The sequence below is a fragment of the Bos grunniens genome, chromosome 9 (genome assembly GCF_055505025.1).
Source record: "Bos grunniens cultivar Pamir isolate PY7600 chromosome 9, Bosgru_T2T1.0, whole genome shotgun sequence".
Taxonomy (NCBI): domain Eukaryota; kingdom Metazoa; phylum Chordata; class Mammalia; order Artiodactyla; family Bovidae; genus Bos; species Bos grunniens.
Genome location: NC_141173.1, coordinates 102,206,795 through 102,224,556, shown reverse-complemented (window position 1 = coordinate 102,224,556; position 17,762 = coordinate 102,206,795). Strand labels below are relative to the sequence as shown.

At 49.9% G+C, this 17,762-nt stretch overlaps 1 long non-coding RNA gene across 1 annotated transcript; it reads right to left on the bottom strand.

The window, feature by feature from the left end:
- Positions 1 to 5,913: 5,913 nt before the first annotated feature.
- LOC147366473 (uncharacterized) lies at positions 5,914 to 16,281 on the bottom strand. The gene is made up of 2 exons (XR_015133446.1): positions 16,125 to 16,281; positions 5,914 to 7,413 (listed from the first exon to the last, which is right to left on the bottom strand). It is a non-coding gene; the product is annotated as an uncharacterized LOC147366473 (long non-coding RNA).
- Between the last annotated feature and the right edge of the window lie 1,481 nt (positions 16,282 to 17,762).

The following is a 17,762-nucleotide window of genomic DNA, read 5'->3' as shown; positions in this document are numbered from 1 at the left end:
GGGCACAGTGAGGACCCCTGGGTGCTGGGAGAGTGGGGACGCGGGGGGCTCAGGGGCGGGGCGGGGGTCCTGAGCCTATGAGCCAGAAGAGAGCGGGATGTGGGGGGCAGGGGCACGGGGGTCCCGCGCCTACGGGCCAGAAGAGAGCGGGGACACGGGGAGGGGCAGGGACGCGGCGGGCAGGGGCAGGGCTGGGGTCCCGGGCCTACGGGCCAGAAGGACCGTGGCTTTTACTTGGGGTCCGAGGAGGCGCCACCACAGGGTTTTAGCAGAGAGTGGCCTCGACCGAGAGCAAGCTCACAGGTGGTTCTCAAACTTTGGAATCCAGCTAATGCTGCCACATGTCTGCCGCTTGCTGTTAGGGCGTCCTCAGGGGTGTCTGTGTTGCGGTTCCCTGGAACGCAGCACACCGAGGGCTGGAGTGTGTCTGGAACGCCCTCAGCTCCTAACACAAGGTGGTGTTTTTACATTTTGCTCACACCACTCAGCCTGCGGGATCTTAGTTCCCCAAGCTGGGGCTGAACCCAGTGGAAAGTGTGGAGTCCTAACCACTGGACCCCACGCAGGTCCCTGGGGCACCTTTGTGAGGCTGTGGAGACACCACATCTTTTGGGGGTCCAGCGGGCGCCCCAGGCCACACAGCTCCCATTTATAAGCGGTCCGGGCCGGTGGGTGCTGGCACCCAGACCCAGGCTCCGGCAGGCCTCGGAGGAGGAAGAGGACCCACAGAAGAGCAGTGCGCCCTCAGTGAGGGGAGACTCGGGTCCCCTAGGAAAAGGTGCTGAAGGCCTCCCGCAGGGACTGGAAACAGGGCCTGGGAGCACGTGAGTAGTCAGGGTGGGCCGTCCTGGTGGGGGGCCTAGGCCAGGAGAAACCGTGTCCTAAGAAAAGGGGACCCTGGACACGGGTGTGGGGGGTGGGAAGGTGCTGTGAGCTCGGGGCAGAGACCGGGACGCGCCTCCCGCGGCCCCCAAGACGTCCGCAGCCCCGAGGGCCGGATGGATCCCCCTCAGTGAATCCCCCTCGGCCCTGGGGTCAGACTTCCGGGGTCCACACCGGCCAGAGGAGCCGCGTCCCTGGTTCTCCGCCACGTCTGTGCCGCCCCCGGTGCAGGCTCTCTCTAGCGGACGTGGGCGGCCTCCTCGGGGGTCTGTGTGCGTTTGCTGGGGAATCACACAAAACCTCGGACCCCCACCCCGGCAACCTCGTACACAAACCGCCCAGCTCTGCACCGTATGCGGAACGCTGTCCCCGGGGTCGCCTCCCCCCGGCCCCCGGCCCGCCCCGTCCCTGCACAATGGGGGCCCCTCCTGCCCGGCCTCCATCCACCTGGTGCCACCGCGGTCCCGTCGCTGCCCCATGGCCACGCTCAGCCTGGCCCGGGCACTGTCCGCCCCGTCAGGCCCACTCGGTGCCCCTGGAGCGCCCGGAGGGCCATTGTCTAGGACCTTAGCCCAGACGGAGCCCATTCCGTGCTCACCCCGCCCCCGGTGCCCTCACCCCCCCTCGCTGTGCCCGCCCCCCACCCTCCCCGCACCCCGAGTTGCACAGATCATCGCCCAGTCTATCTCCCCGCTGGTTCCATGGGAGGGAAGCCTTTGTCTGTGTGCTTCGCCTTGATCCCCAGTGTCTCCCAAAAGCCCCGAACAGGGTCTGCCACGGAGGGGGCATTTAAGCTGTGTCTTCAGAGGAATTGAGCAGCTGCACGACTAGAAAGCACTTAGTGTTTGAGGGCTTCCCTGGTGGCACAGACCTAAAGCATCTGCCTACAATGCTGGAGACCCAGGTTCTATCTCTGGGTTGGGAAGATCCCCTGGACGAAGAAATGGCAACCCACTCCAGTACTCTTGCCTGGAAAATCCCATGGATGGAGGAGCCTGGTGGGCTACAGTAAAGAGTCAGACACGACTGGATGGAGGAGCCTGGTAGGCTACAGTGAAGAGTCAGACACGACTGAGCAACTTCACTTTTCACTTTCAGTGTTTCTCTGAAGTGTGCTTATAGCTGATGGGACAGCATTGGCTGAGGTTGAACAACTTCTCTGTATGTACCAGTAAGCAGTCTGTGCAAAGACAAAGGCTGGACCTGGAAATTGTGGGCTTCCTCCACCTCTGGCCCCTGCCCTACCCCCACCTCGGCCCAGAGGCTTCACCCTGTGGAGCTTTCTAGGCGTCCCTCTGGCCCCTGCAAGGAGATCCAACCAGTCCATCCTAAAGAAGGTCAGTCCTGGATATTCATTGGAAGGACTGATGCTGAAGCGGAAACTCCAATACATTGGAAAAGATCCTGATGCTGGGAAAGACTGAGGGCAGGAGGAGAAGGGGATGACAGAGGATGAGATGGCTGGATGGCATCACTGACTCAATGGACATGAGTTTGAGTCAACTCCGAGAGTTGGTGATGGACAGGGAGGCCTGGCGTGTTGTGGTCCATGGGATCTCAAAGAGTCGGACACGACTGAGCGACTGAACTGAACAGAACTGACTGAACTGGCCCCTGCTTGCAAGAGCATAAGACTGTCCTCATCCCACTGCAGAGGAAGCTCCATGCTGCATCCCCCTTTCACCATTTCATCAAATGGATGCTGACAGCAGTGAGCCTCCGAGCCTGGGCCTGGGGGTGGGGGGGTGGGGGAGCAACATCCTGGGGAAGCAGAGCCCCAAGGCCCCCCAGACCTGCTGAGTCAGCGCCTGGAGGGGTGCTTGAGGGGGGGCGCTGGGGGCCGCACACTGTGGGCCGAAGCTCCAGGTGACTCTGGGGGGCCCTCGCTGCCGGTGAGCAGAGCTGAGTAAACAGTAGCACCTGAGGACTTTGAAGAGGATGCTCACAGCTCCAGAGAGGGCCTTGAAGTGGAGACTGAAAAAGCGCTTTGCTCTCCGCCCAACTGGAGGTCAGACCTGGATCCATTCCCAAGCACAGGGGTCCCCCACCTCCCCCAACACCGCCACCCACCCACCCCCCCCACCGCGACGGGGCACCTTGATGGAATTAAAAAAATACACCCAAGCCCTTTCTGTTGACAATACTTTGTGCCAAATACCACTGTCCTCGCGGGAGGCTCATTTGCATTCTATTAATATGTGCATAAAATGTTGTCTGGTCTGAGCCCAAATACACAGACTGGGGAATCAAAGGGAACCTCTTCCCACCTTTTGCCGGCTTCCTCCCGAACAGTTATTTGTTCTAAAACAACTTCCTCAGCGAATTTCCTTTCTAAAGGAAACTCCTCTCCATTTTAAAGGAAAATTACCCCTTATTCCCCGCTCCTTAACCGATTTCTGACAGGGGGCCCTAATGAGGGTGGGAGATTGCAGCTGGCATTTTTCCTGCCCTCCTTTTTAAAGCTGTGGGTGAGGCTCTTGAGAAAATATTCCGAGGAAATTTAGTGACTACAAAGGACTTGCCTTCTGTGTGGAATTTATACGAACACCTAACTAATGCTTTTATTTTGGGGCGGGGCAAACAATTACTGAGGTGCCATAGACTTTGAACCAGGTCCTATGAGGGAATTATAAAAAGAGATCTAGTTTATAGACATTAAAGAATAGGTTTCCTGCTCAAAATAGCATGCCGTCGCTAAAGTAGATTAAAAATGGTACAGAGAGTAAAAATAGGGGAAAAAACCAGTTTTTAATGAAACGTTTAAAAATATTTAATAATGTTCAGCAAATACTCTTGGTAAATTTTGCATGCTTCGAAGAAGTTAAAATAGGCTTTTTGGGGGGACAAAAACTTTCTGTCTCTGAGACTGAATTCATTGAAGATCTTAAGGGCTTTAGTGGACTTATTTAGTTATCTCATTTTCCTTATAACCAAGGATGTGAAACTCTTGAAGTTTGAACAGTTGCAGAGTTAAATGGAGCTTGGAAACCCTCTGGTCCACTTTCCTGGTGGGAGAGACCCTGAGGGGCCGGGGCAGCCTCCCTCCCTGGGCTCTGTCCTGGCTCGGTGTCTGTCTGATCCAGATGCTTCAGACGTCTTTCTGTTTCCACTACTATATTTAACCAATTTTAATCAACTCTTCTGGTTTCCCTTGTGGCTCAGCTGGTAAAGAATCTGCCTGCAATTCGGGAGACCTGGGTTCGATCCCTGGGTTGGGAAGATCCCCTGGAGAAGGGAACGGCTCCCCACTCCGGTACTCTGGCCTGGAGAATTCCATGGACTGTAGAGTCCATGAGCTCACAAAGAGTCACGAGTGAGCCAGTTTCACTTTCACTTTTCGGGTTAGAAGTGAATGCAATGTACATTATTTACCTGCAGTTCACCAGGATTTGAGAGACACGGTGCTGCCCAGCTTGGCATCAGTTGCACAAAGGCTCAACCCCATGAAAGTGCCTGCACTTATTCATAAAACAGGCCCTTGGACTCTGGAAGTCTGTGTTAGCTGGACTCTGGAGGGCGGATCTGAATGGCAGTGCTCCGAGTTCTAGGCCTTTGGTCCTGCTTCCCTGCTTTGTAAGTGGGACGACGTGTGGGGGCAGGCCTGGAGGGGGGACTGGATGGTGTCTGGGCTCACTCGCCCCGCTTTCAGACGCTGTCTTCTCGTGGGTTACGACCTGGTAGCACGATTTTCCTTAGGTCATATCATGCTTCCCCGGTTTTCATGGACTTTCCTCAGGCCCAGGAACTAAGAACTTCAGTCTCTGAAGGGCAAAAAGTCTGCTCTAAGACAGGTTTTTATAACTGACTTTTGAGAGATTGGACAGATTTTATACAGTTCTGTTTGTAAGAAACATGGAGTGAGTTTCCAACTTAGAAAACGACTCCCCATGGCCTCGTGTGTGTATTTAAGATGTGATTTCTATCTTACCTCAAATGTCCATCCTGTGGCTCTTTGGCACAAGGACTCACATCTGCAACACAAAGCTAATTGAGAGGGATGTGGTATCCTGTGGCTTTCCCAGGCGGCTCAGCTGGTAAAGAACCTGCCTGCAATGCAGGAGATGGAAGAGACGTGGGTTCGATCCTGACTAAGGGTTGAACTTGCTTGCCCTGTATTGGAAGACAAAGCCTTAAGCGCTGGACCGCCAGGGAAGTCCCCTAAGTGGCTAAACCCGAACTTACTTTTACTTTTCCACAGCTTCCATCTTCCCCTTCATTGGAAGGGTCTGGACTCCCACATTCAACTGAATTAATAGATACTGACGTCAGGCAGGCTGTTGCAGTAGAATCAGCAGGAACCAGGCTGCACCTAACCATCCGACCTCCCCACCCTCCCCCAGCACCCTGACCTGTAGATTCTCTTACCGTGTTTCAAGAGGCGTCTGCAGGGAGGGGTTTCCCGGGCGCCACCAGCTTCGCCGGGGAAATTCAGTGCCCATTTTTTTCATGTAGCTGCGAGCACAGGTGCCTCTAGTTTGCCGTGAGCACAGCGTCTGGCGTGGCATTTGCTGTGGAGCACGTCCTGAAGGAAAGAGCTGGACAAGTGCAGGGCAAGACATCTTAGGGTGAGCTGGCCATAGGCGCCAGCCCACCGGTCACTCCACACACGACGTGGCATGGCCAGGGCTTTGAAGCCCCATTTACCCCACGTGGGGTAGAAAATCCTATTTAATTGTTCAAATGAACGTACTCATGATTTTTGGGCTTCCCTGATGGCTTAGTAAAGTATCTGTCTGCAATGCAGGAGACACAGGAGATGTGAGTTCTATCCCTAGGTTAGGAAGAGCCTCTGGAAAAAGAAATGGCAACCCACTCCAGTATTCTTGCCTGGGAAATCCCATGGACAGAGGAACCTGGCGGACTGCAGTTCACAGGGCCACAAAGAGTCAGACACGACTGAGCAAGCAAGCACACACACACATTCACGATTTGGACCGACAGATTTGTCCTTTCATAATAGATGAAACAAAGAATGGCTGACCCGTGAAATGAACGCTTGGTAGTTATTAAAATGAAATATTTTAAAACCAGTGCATATACTGACCATTTATTTATAAATTAATAGATACTTGTGTAATATCTTTTGAAACATTGAACTTTAATCCTTAAAAAAGAAAAAGATACCGGGCTTCCCCGGTGCCTCAGGGGTAAAGAATCTGCAAGCCAGAGCAATGCAGGAGCCGCAGGAGACCTGGGTTCAGTCCCTGGGTCAGGAAGATCCCCTGCAGGAGGGCACGGCAACCCACTCCAGTATTCTTGCCTGGAGAATCCCATGGACAGAGGAGCCTGGTGGGCTGCAGTCCATGGGGCCACAGAGAGTCAGACACGACTGAGTGACTGGGTCACGCCCACATGCCCCAGCCCAGTTCCACAGAAGAGGAAGTTTCCCAGTTTCCCGGTCCCAATTCCCAGAAAAGAAGAACATGCTATACACTTGCCCTCCCAGAGGGTCAGTGCTTACCAAGATAAAATTGTTCACTTAAATAATTTTAATATAATAAATGTGAATAATTTAGTAGGAACTGAGATTTATGGGAAAGTGCTAGCATTTGGCAGATTCTGATGGGGTAGAAAGATCAAATTCATTATTTTCAGCAGTGTTCAGGTGGGCATTGTTCTATTAATTGTACATGGAGACATTAATAGAGAAAATCAATAAAAATATACATATCAGTTCAATTCAGTCACTCAGTCGTGTCCGACTCTTTGCGACCCCATGAATTGCAGCATGCCAGGCCTCCCTGTCCATCACCAACTCCCGGAGTTCACCCAAACTCATGTCCATCGAGTCGGTGATGCCATCCAGCCATCTCATCCTCTGTCATCCCCTTCTCCTCCTGCCCCCAATCCCTCCCAGCATCAGAGTCTTTTCCAATGAGTCATCTCTTCACATGAGGTGGCCAAAGTATTGGAGTTTCAGCTTTAGCATCATTTCTTCCAAAGAAATCCCAGGGTTGATCTCCTTCAGAATGGACTGGTTGGATCTCCTTGCAGTCCAAGGGACTCTCAAGAGTCTTCTCCAACACCACAGTTCAAAAGCATCAATTCTTCTGTGCTCAGCTTTCTTCACAGTCCAACTCTCACATCCATACATGACTACTGGAAAAAACAGCCTTGACTAGACGGACCTTTGTTGGCAAAGTAATGTCTCTGCTTTTGAATATCCTATCTAGGTTGGTCATAACTTTCCTTCCAAGGAGTAAGCATCTTTTAATTTCATGGCTGCAATCACCATCTGCAGTGTGATTTTGGAGCCCAGAAAAATAAAGTCTGACACTGTTTCCACTGTTTCCCCATCTATTTCCCATGAAGTGATGAGACCGGATGCCATGATCTTCGTTTTCTGAATGTTGAGCTTTAAGCCAACTTTTTCACTCTCCACTTTCACTTTCATCAAGAGACTTTTTAGTTCCTCTTCACTTTCTGCCATAAGGGTGGTTTCATCTGCATATCTGAGGTTATTGATATTTCTCCCAGCAATCTTGATTCCAGCTTGTGCTTCTTCCAGCCCAGCGTTTCTCATGATGCACTCTGCATATCAGTAGTGGGAAAAAAAGTATTATAAGTATATTATTTCTGGTAGCAGAAATAATTGGTTTTCAAAATAGCAGAAAATTCTGTTTCTTTTTGCTACTTTGCATACATTATTAGGTGCATACAATTGTTGGTTTTACACAACACTGAAGTAACTGATTTTTTAAGTCATAGTGATGCTTTTGTGTCAGGGAATCTAGCACACAGTTTCCTATGACCTTGAACTCAGTGAAAACCAACCGTGACAAACTACATTATACCCCAGAGAGAGAGTAAGCAGAATTAAATTGAGACAATTCATTTCAACATGTTAACATTATTTTCACTGCTCTCAGCAGAACGCTTTCTGCTGTGTCTTAATGAGATTCAATATGCCTTTATTATTTAGCACAAATGAGTGCCTGAGATGTGTACAGTGTGTGTGTGTGTGCGAATACACGTGTGTGTCTTTTAAAATCACACACAGAGATTGTGTTGACACAGAGACAGGTCAGGATCAACCCTCTCTATGTCATCACTGATGCATTCCTGCAACTCTGTGATCTCTTTCCCATACAGGATTAACTCTCCAGCACCCTGAGCCTTTCTGAACTTTACTGATTACAGGAAACAAGCTAAATGACCTTAAAAAATCAAAATACATGTCACAGACTCCATGCACTGTGTAAATTGATATTGACAAAATTGATAAAAACATAATAGCAGCAAGCAGTTCTTCAGGCCAGCCTACCTTAAGTGCTTTGTATGTATCAACTAACTCGATTCTCACAAAAACCATGTCAGCTGGACACTTTATTTTCAAATCCATTTTGGAGATGAGGAAAATTGAGGTGCAGTGAAATGAAATCATTTGTTAAAGTGCCATAGTTCTCCAGTGGTGGAACTGGGATTTGAGCCCAGGTGGGGCGCTCTGGATTCTAAACACTGTTTTAGCTGACCATCCAGCCTTTCAAACAGCCGTGTGTATAAAGGCTTCACGAAAGCGCTTGCATTTCCTCGGTTGTCGTTCAGTTTCTGAGTTATATCCGACTCTGCGACCCCATAAACTGCAGCACGCCAGGCTTCCCTGACTTTCACTGTCTCCCCAAGCTTGCTCAAACTCATGTCCATTGAGTCGGTAATGCCATCCAACCATCTCATCCTCTGCCGCCCCCTTCTCCTCCTGCCCTCAGTCTTTGCCAGCGTCAGGGTCTTTTCCAATGAGTCAGCTGTTTGCATCAGGTGGCCAGAGTATTGCAGCTTCAGCGTGAGTAAAAAATCAAAACAGCAAACAGCACTACCAGGCCCTCTCTGTGAACTCCAGGTTTCCCCGGCTATCATGAGAGGCACGGGGCACAGCCCGGGAGGACCGACAGGGCTTGGGGTCACCAAGAGATCTGCTTCTAGGTCAGTTTTCCCACCTATGAAATGAAATGACCACTTTGCAAGGTTGCCATGGCTTCATGTTTGTTAAGGAGACCCAGAGCACAGATCAGAGCCTGACTTCTTAGAATAGATAGGTTCAACACACAGCTGTGAAATTAGGTAACAAAAGCAGAAGGCACCAGACTGCCTGGAAGGTTCTTGAAAGGTGCTCAGGACTAGAAGTCACTTTGATTATTCTTAGAAATACAAGAGATGCAGAACATGTGAAGAGTTTCTGATTTCATCCTATACGTTTATTTTTGTAAAGTTAACTATAATAATGCATAGTGGGGGAAAAAAGCCAGGAAAGTAGCTGATGCTTTTTTTTTTTAATAAACAAAATGTTTAAAACTTTATTTTAAAATCCTATTACCTAGGCAATCTGACAGTCCAGCTCGTCTCAATTCCCTAAGTTTCTGGATGGCTGAGGTTTTACTACTTCGACTTCTGGAGTAGAAAAGGGGCTGATCAATGGCTGTTTTTAATTTGTACCTATTGCCTGAAGGCAATCTGGCTTATGGTGAAGACACACAAACATAAAATTATACCTTTTTTAAAAAAATCAAACCCAATTGAGCGCTCAGGACATAGCATGAAACCATAGCTCATTCCACAGATGTTTGCATCCTTGGCACAAGCAGTTGGAACACACGCGCGTGACAGCACGCCCCACACCGCCGTCCCCAGGAGAGGCCCTCTTGTAGGCACCGATCAGCTCAGTTGTCTTCACAACGCTGTGGGTGTGGGCTTCCCCTGTCTCTTCCCATCTTTAGATGAGAAAAGGGGGCGTACACGTATGTCCCAGAAACCCAGCTACAAGGCGCAGAGCTGGAGCTGGGTTCCGGCAGTTCGGGGAGAGAGGCCACGGTCTCCCCAGGAATTCAGCCCAGGAGGGGCCAGAGGTACAAGAGCAGAGGCGGGCCTCAACTAGAGACGTGCAAACGAGCTTTGGGCGGACTGAAGACCCCACAAGACCAGCCGTCGATGGAGCTCCAGCCACATTGCTCTCCGACTGATACAGAGCAGAGTTTAAGAACCGTTCGGGAGGAAGCAGCTGCATGTGTTCTTTGGTCCAGCATATTAGCTCCCTGGGGCTATGGAAGGCGTGACCACAAAGTGGTGGTGGGCACAGGAGTTCAGTCCCTTGCAGTTCTGGAGTGCGGAAGTGTGAGCGCACGGCATCAGCCTGTCCCAATGACTAATGTGCTAAAATTAAGACGTGACGATTGGGAGAAAAAGCCAAGGATGTGACTACAGTGTTTGGAGGGGGCAACAGAAAGACACCGAGGTCAGGGACTCCAGTCACACTAGGACCTTTTCAAGGGACTCAGGGGGAGCCTCAGAGCCAATCAGCCAATCTGGGGCCTCTGAGGAGGTTCAGGGCCTCCATCCAGGGTCATCTCAGCAGGATCCAGACAGAGATCATCTCAAAAACATCTATGAGCGAGGTCTTCTTTTCATGCAGTGAGTCTCACCGAAGTCCGTGGGAGACACACAACGTTTCTGAGCAAACTACTTCTGCAAAAACACTGCCCACTTGGGCAGAAAGGAATGGAGAGAGTACAGCCCCCGGATTCCACTGTCAGGAGGCAGGCTGAGAAGGCCATGCAGCTGCAAACAAGCGCCATACCTTTCACTTCAAAGCAAAGACTCAGAAGGTGGAGCCAACAGCCAATGGTGAAGCCATGAAGATTATCCCCAGCGTGCTGCCTGTGGGCCCACTCAGTCGCTCAGTTGTGTCTGACTCTGTGTGACCCTGTAGACTGTAGCCCATGGGTTCCTCTGTCCATGGGATTCTCCAGGTAAGAGTACTGGAGTGGGTTGCCATGCCTTCCTCCAGAGGATCTTCCTGACCCAGGGATCGAACCTGAGTCTCTTACATCTCCTGCACTGGCAGGCAGGCTCTTTACCACTAGCGCTGCCTGGGAAGGCCCGATTTTCCCCAGACTTGAAGCCTCACTGGGGAACTTCCAAGCTCACCGTGTGGCTTCAGGATTCCTACAGCACAGAGACCCCTCTTCACCTCCTTTCTCTCTTCTTGTGAAATGAGCAGCCCATAGCCCTTTCCTGCTGCCTGTGCCACCACGGTTTTTCGGCTGGGCTGGGGACAGATGATTTTCTGTCTGGCTTCTCAGGTCCCTCATAGCTCAGCTGGTAAAGAATCTGCCTGCAATGCAGCAGACCCCGGTTCGATTTCTGGGTCAGGAAGATCCCCTGGAGAAGGTATAGGCTACCCACTCCAAGATTCTTGGGCTTCCCTGGAGGCTCAGGTTGTAAAAATATCCACCTGCAATGTGGGAGACCTGGGTTTGATCCCTGGGTTGGGAAGATCCCCTGGAGAAGGGAAAGGCTGCCCACTCCAGGATTCTGGCTTGGAGAGTCTGTGTAGTCTGTGGGGTCACAAAGAGTCAAACATGACTGAGCGACCTTCACTTCTCAGGTCCATGGATGGGCAGAAACTGAACTTGATTAGACCCAGGAGCCTCCTCTGACCTTTTTCTAATTCCAGTGAGAAGCTGATGAACTTTGAGTTTGCGCTATGAGAGATAAGAATCTTGGGAGCCCTGGGAGCGGCTGAATGTGTTTGAATAATAAAAGCCAGAGGGTAGATGGTGGCAGACAGACCCACAGTGGCTCAGGGTCCTGCTGCTGCTGCCTTTGTGGAATCCCCTCCCTGACTCACAGAGCAGGACCTGTGACTTGGTTCTAACCCACAGCTTACAGCAATGATGACAAATACCGCTCTCCTGACCATGGTACAGACTGCTGGTAAACTCACTTTCCCTCCCTCTGTTGACTCTGAAGATGCTAGTGACCATGAGTCCTGTGACCGAAGGAAACGATACTGTCAACATCCCTGTGAGCAGGGACACACGCTTCCACAGTGAGACCTCCGGATGAGAAGAAGCCTGGCCAGCACCTCGTGAGGCCCGAGGCAGGAGGCTGCGCCGTCCCATCCCTGGACTCTGACCCGCAGAAACTCAGAGATCACAACTGTGTGTTGTTTTAAATTGTTACAGCCGTGGTAATTTGTTACACAGCCACAGAGAATTAGCGCATGCAATTTATTCCTTTAACATGAGTAAAGGGTGTGATGCCAATATATAGTAAAAATTTTAATGGATATATGATTATGGCTTTGCTTCATTATTTTCATTAATCTGAGTCCTTAGAATATTTATAGCCCAGTTAATTTATGAAATAAGCATTAAGATTTTAAGACAATTTTGCACAGAGTAGTAATTTCTCTATATTTTTTAGCCCTCAAATTTTAATTGATACAGTTTCCTAGGTCAAACTTGGATTTATGGGGTGCAAAAGGATTGTTAATTGTGCTTTGATCTCCTCCTGTTTATCAGATAGTTCTAGGCACTTACCAGACATGATCATATTCCCCCCCCCCCCCCCCGCCAAAAAAAGGAGGGGATGGTCCAGGCTCTATATCTACACACAGAGCTGATTCACTTCCTTGCACCGCAGAAACTAGCACAGCATTGTAAAGCAACTATACCCCAATTAAAGAAAGTTTTTAGATGGTTATAGTCGTAAAGCAAACAAAGAAACAAAAATCCTGAGAGAAAGATATTATCACTAAGTCTAGTTTGCAACTGGAAAAACTGAGGGTTGACGATGTTAAATGACTTGCCCATAAGGGCAGAGCTTGGATTTGAGCCCAAGTTAGATGGACCCCCAAACTCACGTTCTTTGTGTACATTATGTTGGTTATTTTTAAATTGTTACAGAGGTAGAAGATTCTTTTCCCTCAGTGCTGTTCATCTGTTGACTTTAACCAGCACATGTTTTTTAGAGTGATAATCTTTAAGTATTTTAAAATTTTCGAGTAGTGGAAATGTAAGCACTTTCCTTTATTATTTCAGCAACTCTTCCAAATTCATTTTATGAAGCCAGCATTATTTCGACACCAAAGCCAGACAAGGATGCCACAGGAAAGAAAATTACAGGTCAACATACATGCAAAAGTCCTCAACTAAACACTAGCACGGAGGGAGTTCCCTGGTGGCCTAGTGGTTAGGATTCTGGGCTGTCGCTAGCGTGGCCTGTGTTCATTCCCTGGGTGGGAAACAGATCCAGCAAGCCACACGACATGGCCAGACCACGAAAGCACTGGACTGCACTGGTGGTTCAGTGGTTAAGACTCTGCCTTTTGATGCAAGGGGTGTGGGTTCAATTCCAGGTCAGGGAACCAAGGTCCCACGTGCCACCAAGTGTGGCCAATTGAAAAAAAAAATGCTAGCAAGGGAGAGGATGCTTGCAAATCATGTACCTGATAAAGGACTAATATCCAAAATCTATAAAGAACTCATACAATTCAACAACAGGAACCCCAAACAATCCAATTTAAAAATAAGCTGAAGATCTGAATAAACATTTTTCCAAAGAAGACATACAGATGGCCAGTGGGTTCAGGAAGGGATGCTCAGTGTTATTAACCTCCATGGAAATGTATACCACAGCCACAGTGAGATACACCTCACGCCTATTAGAATGATTATTATAAAGAAGACAGGAAATAAGTGTTGGTAAAGATGCGGAGGAAAGGGGTCCCTTGTGCACTGTTGGTGGGAATGTGTATTTGTGTGTGCATGAGTGCACACTCAGTCGTGTCTGACTCTTTGCGACCCCCTGGACTGTGGCCTGCCAGGCTCCTCTGTCCATGGGATTCTCCAGGCAAGAACATTGGAGGGGGCTGCCATTTTCTCCTCCAGGGGATCTTCCCGACCCAGGATCGAACCTGTGTCTCCTGTGTCCCCGGCATTGGCAGGTGGGTTCTTTACCTGCCATCTGGGAAGTCCCTGTCTATCGGTGCAGTCACTATGAAAAACAGTATAAAGATTCTTCAAAAAAATTGAAAATAAAACTATCATATGATCCAGCAATTCCACTTCTGGGTATTTATTCAAGGAAAACAAAAACACTAACTTGGAAAGATATATGCACCCACATGTTCATTAGCATTATTCATAGTAGCCAAGGTATGGAAACAACCTGTTTTCATTGATGGATGAGTGGATAAAGAAGATGTGCTGTAGTATTATTTAACCATCGAAAGAATGAAAAGTTACCATTTGCGACCTGGATGGACCTCGAGGGGGGCATCATACTAAGTGAGACACAGGAGGACACTGAGTGATCGCTGTTGTATGTGGAACCTGAATACAGATTAGACTCAATCTAAAAAGTAAGACAAACCTCTCAAACCCAAGCCCACAGGCAGGACAGACGGGTAGAGGGTTGGAAGGTGGGAGAAACAGGTGAACTGAGTGGCACATGTATCAAAGATTTGATTCAACTAATTGCTTAATAAGGTGATGAGATGCTAAGATTGATTCAAAAGAGAATTTCAAGGATGAAGACTTAGTCCATGGAATTCTCTAGGCCAGAATACTGGAGTGGGTGGCCTTTTCCTTCTCCAGGGGATCTTCCCAACCCAGGGATTGAACCCAGGTCTCCTGCATTGCAGGCGGATTCTTTACTAGCTGAGCCACAAGGGATTTATGTAGTGGCTGGTAAACAGTGTCTTTCACTGAGAAAGACAACCGGCTGAAAAGAAAGGCACACACACACACCAACAGAAGACAGAGAATCGCCGTAGTGGGAAATAACCGAGCTACGTACACTGGAATTCCTTTTAGGATTATTTCCTTGAAGTGACTTGTGGTTATCTCTCCTTACCTTTTATCAGTTTTTGTATCTTCATAGGTTTTTATAGATTTCCGATTTTAGACATTCTTTCCTTCCTGTGATGTATGATTAAATACATTCTTTCTTCCTTATGATAAAGGGAATTTATCACGTATAAAGAAAGCATAAAGAAGTAATTCTCAAGTCCTAGGTGATGCCGAGTGACTCCTTGGCTCCCCGAGCTCTAACGCACACTAACCACTTTACCACGTGCTTTAAAAATGCTGAAGATAACAGTCTAAGAGGCAGGTTCTGTTGGAAGCGCCTTTGCATAGCGCTCGAAGTTCCTAAGCCCGTCTGCGTGTGTGGTCTGGGGGCTGAACCCCGGGAGATGAACCCTGTGGGTTCCCAGGACCCGCCCTGGGACCGCGGTGGACGCCGCGGGCGTGTCACCGGGACGCGCCGGGCTGACCGCGGGGTGTCGCTGCTGCAGAGACCCCGCCTGGCCCGCGGGCCGCGCCCGGGAAGGGACCCTGGCTCCCCAAATCAAAGCGAGCTGTAAGGCATCTTAAAAAAGCTCAGACAGAAGCGTTCGACGGAGACCCTCAGTCCTTGCTGGACAAGCCACTGCCACTTGAAGTTTTAAGGAATGGTTGAAGGGCGCACAGAGGAACATTTGGTTATACAAAAGGATTGATTTTTACGAGAAGCTTCAAAAGACGCCCCGGAAAGTGGGTTAGTACTGACATCTCCGTGTCCCTTCACCTGGGGTGGGGCGGGGGGAGCCCTCCTGCACCCCCGCCCCTGGGCTGAGCCTTCCACTGGCTCCCGGGAAAACGGGTTAATGTGCGAGATACAGGAATCCCAGTCTCCTTCCCTCTGGCCTCCCCCCGGGGCCTCTTTTGGGGGACGACAGGAATTGAGGCTTCGAACAGCTCGCCTTGAAAGGCCAGGGGAGCGCGGCAGGTGGACGGCCGCCGGCGGGGCTGCAGGCGGCGTGGGGGCCGCGGCCGCCCCCTCGGCGGGAGGCGGGTCCCCGCTGCGCGCTCATTAGCGCCCACTCTGCTTAATGGCTTCCTGGGGCTGGATGTTTACTTGGCGTTTGTTTTCGCCTCGGTTGCCCAGCTACCGAACCCGCACGCTGACCGCGGCTTTTCTTGGCTTCTCTGCAGCGCGCGCGGCGGGAGTTGCTGGACGTGCGCCCCCGCCTAGGCCTCGGCGCGCACAGCCCCGCGCCCGGCGGGCACCCCGCGCTCCGGCGCCTACCGGGGAGGCCCCGGGGCCGGGCTGGGCGCGCGGCCCAGGACCCGGGACCCGCGTTCCCGTCCGGCCTCAAGTGCGCTTCACCGTCAGAATGGCTCAGGAATGGCGGGGGTGGGTCCTCCCTGGGCAAGCCGCTGCTCTTGGAGCCCCTCTGCCCAGAATCTGGTGGGAGCTGTGCCGGCCCCGTCGGCCCCTCGGGGACACGTGAAATGCTGGGAGCGGACAGTAGGGGAGACCCGAGCCCCAGGGCCTTCACACCCTTTACGCTCCCGGGGGGCTGCCCCCTGGCCAGAGCAGGGAATCTCATTCCAGACCGCAAGTCGTTTTGGGCAGAGTCTTGAGAACAGGCCCCGGCGAATGAAAGCCCTTCCCTCTGGAGGGGGAAGGGTCCTACCTACCTTGGGGGGTAGGGGGGACCGCCCTGGGTATCTGAGGGAGTCCAGGGTGCCGCCTGAAACGACCTCCTGAATGAGGAAATGCTGTAGGAATCCGACTGAAAAACCGGTCAGTGCTCATCCGAGTTACCCTGGCAGCGTCCCCTATCGTCTCCCAATCTCCCAGAGCCCCGGACTTCCTCAGCGTCGTCTTGAATTGAATGGAAAATTCCACCCCAAGCTATTGCTACAGATCCTTGGAGGAGATTAGAGGGGTCTTCTGGGGAGGCACTGTTTTAAAGAAGCTATTTCGTGTATCTAGCTGCACATCCTAAGTCAGGCCTTATCAGTTTCTAAGAGATGAATATTTAAAAGCGGTCAGACTCCCGGTGCCTGTTTTCTGTGAGCCTGGCAGACGCGTCTTTTATCACAAGCAGCATATTCCTATGTGACGATTGGTTTACAGTGTATGGTAATTCTGGAGTCTGCATGTCAAGGCGATAAAACTAGAAACTGAATTTTAGGAGAAAGTTACCTTTATCTACTTCCTCTCATCGCCCTCAAACCTACCCACCCTTTTCTCCCTTCCTTTCCCGAAGCCCTCCTCTCCCCCACCACCTCTCCCAAGATTTCTCCTTATATTAACTTCTGCTGCTGCTGCTGCTGCTAAGTCGCTTCAGTCGTGTCCGACTCTGTGCGACCCCACAGATGGCAGCCCACCAGGCTCCCCCGTCCCTGGGATTCTCCAGGCAAGAACACTGGAGTGGGTTGCCATTTCCTTCTCCAATGCATGAAAGTGGAAAGTGAAAGTGAAGTCGCTCAGTGGTGTCCGACTCTTTGCGACCCCATGGACTGCGGCCTACCAGGCTCCTCCGTCCATGGGATTTTCCAGGCAAGGGTACTGGAGTGGGGTGCCCTTGCCTTCTCCGATATTAACTCCTAGTTACCACCATCTAGGATGAAAAAAAAAAAGAAGAAGAAAGAAAGGAAAACAGTTTACTTCCCTTGAAATTGTTTCCTTTAGTTTTTAAATATAAATAACCCCTAGAATTAAGGGACAGAGACTTTTAAAGGTGTTAGTTTTCTGGCGTCAGTTACTGTTGAAAATAATCCTTTCCTAACTAGATAGCTGCAAGTTATCCAGGTGCTGTCCTTTGATGCTTAGAAATGGCATTTTAAATTTCTAATTACCCACCGACTTATTGTTTGCCATTAAAATGTAACTTTGCAATATATGTATGTGTGTGTGTGTGTGTGTGTATATATATATATATATATATATATATATATATATATATATATGCCCACGCACATATATACTGTTCTTTTTGAAGATAATATTGTAGGGCTGCAGAATGAACTGCCCAAATGTGGAATCTGGAAGAACAGGAGTGGCAATGAGGAGTTTTGGAAGCTGATCTGGGAGGAAGCTTGTGGAACAGAAATCAAACAAAAACTCCAGAATATAAAATTTAAAAGTTTGTATTTATCCTTTTTTTTTCCTTCTGAAATTGAATAATTTTTTTCCCACTTTTTAGCAGTTAACTCTGGGAAGTAGTGATGTAATCTGCCTTCCAATTAAGTTAACATTACATAGCATTTTTAAGTATTTTTTAAAAATGTTTTTATTTTTAATTTTATTTTATTTTTAAACTTTATATA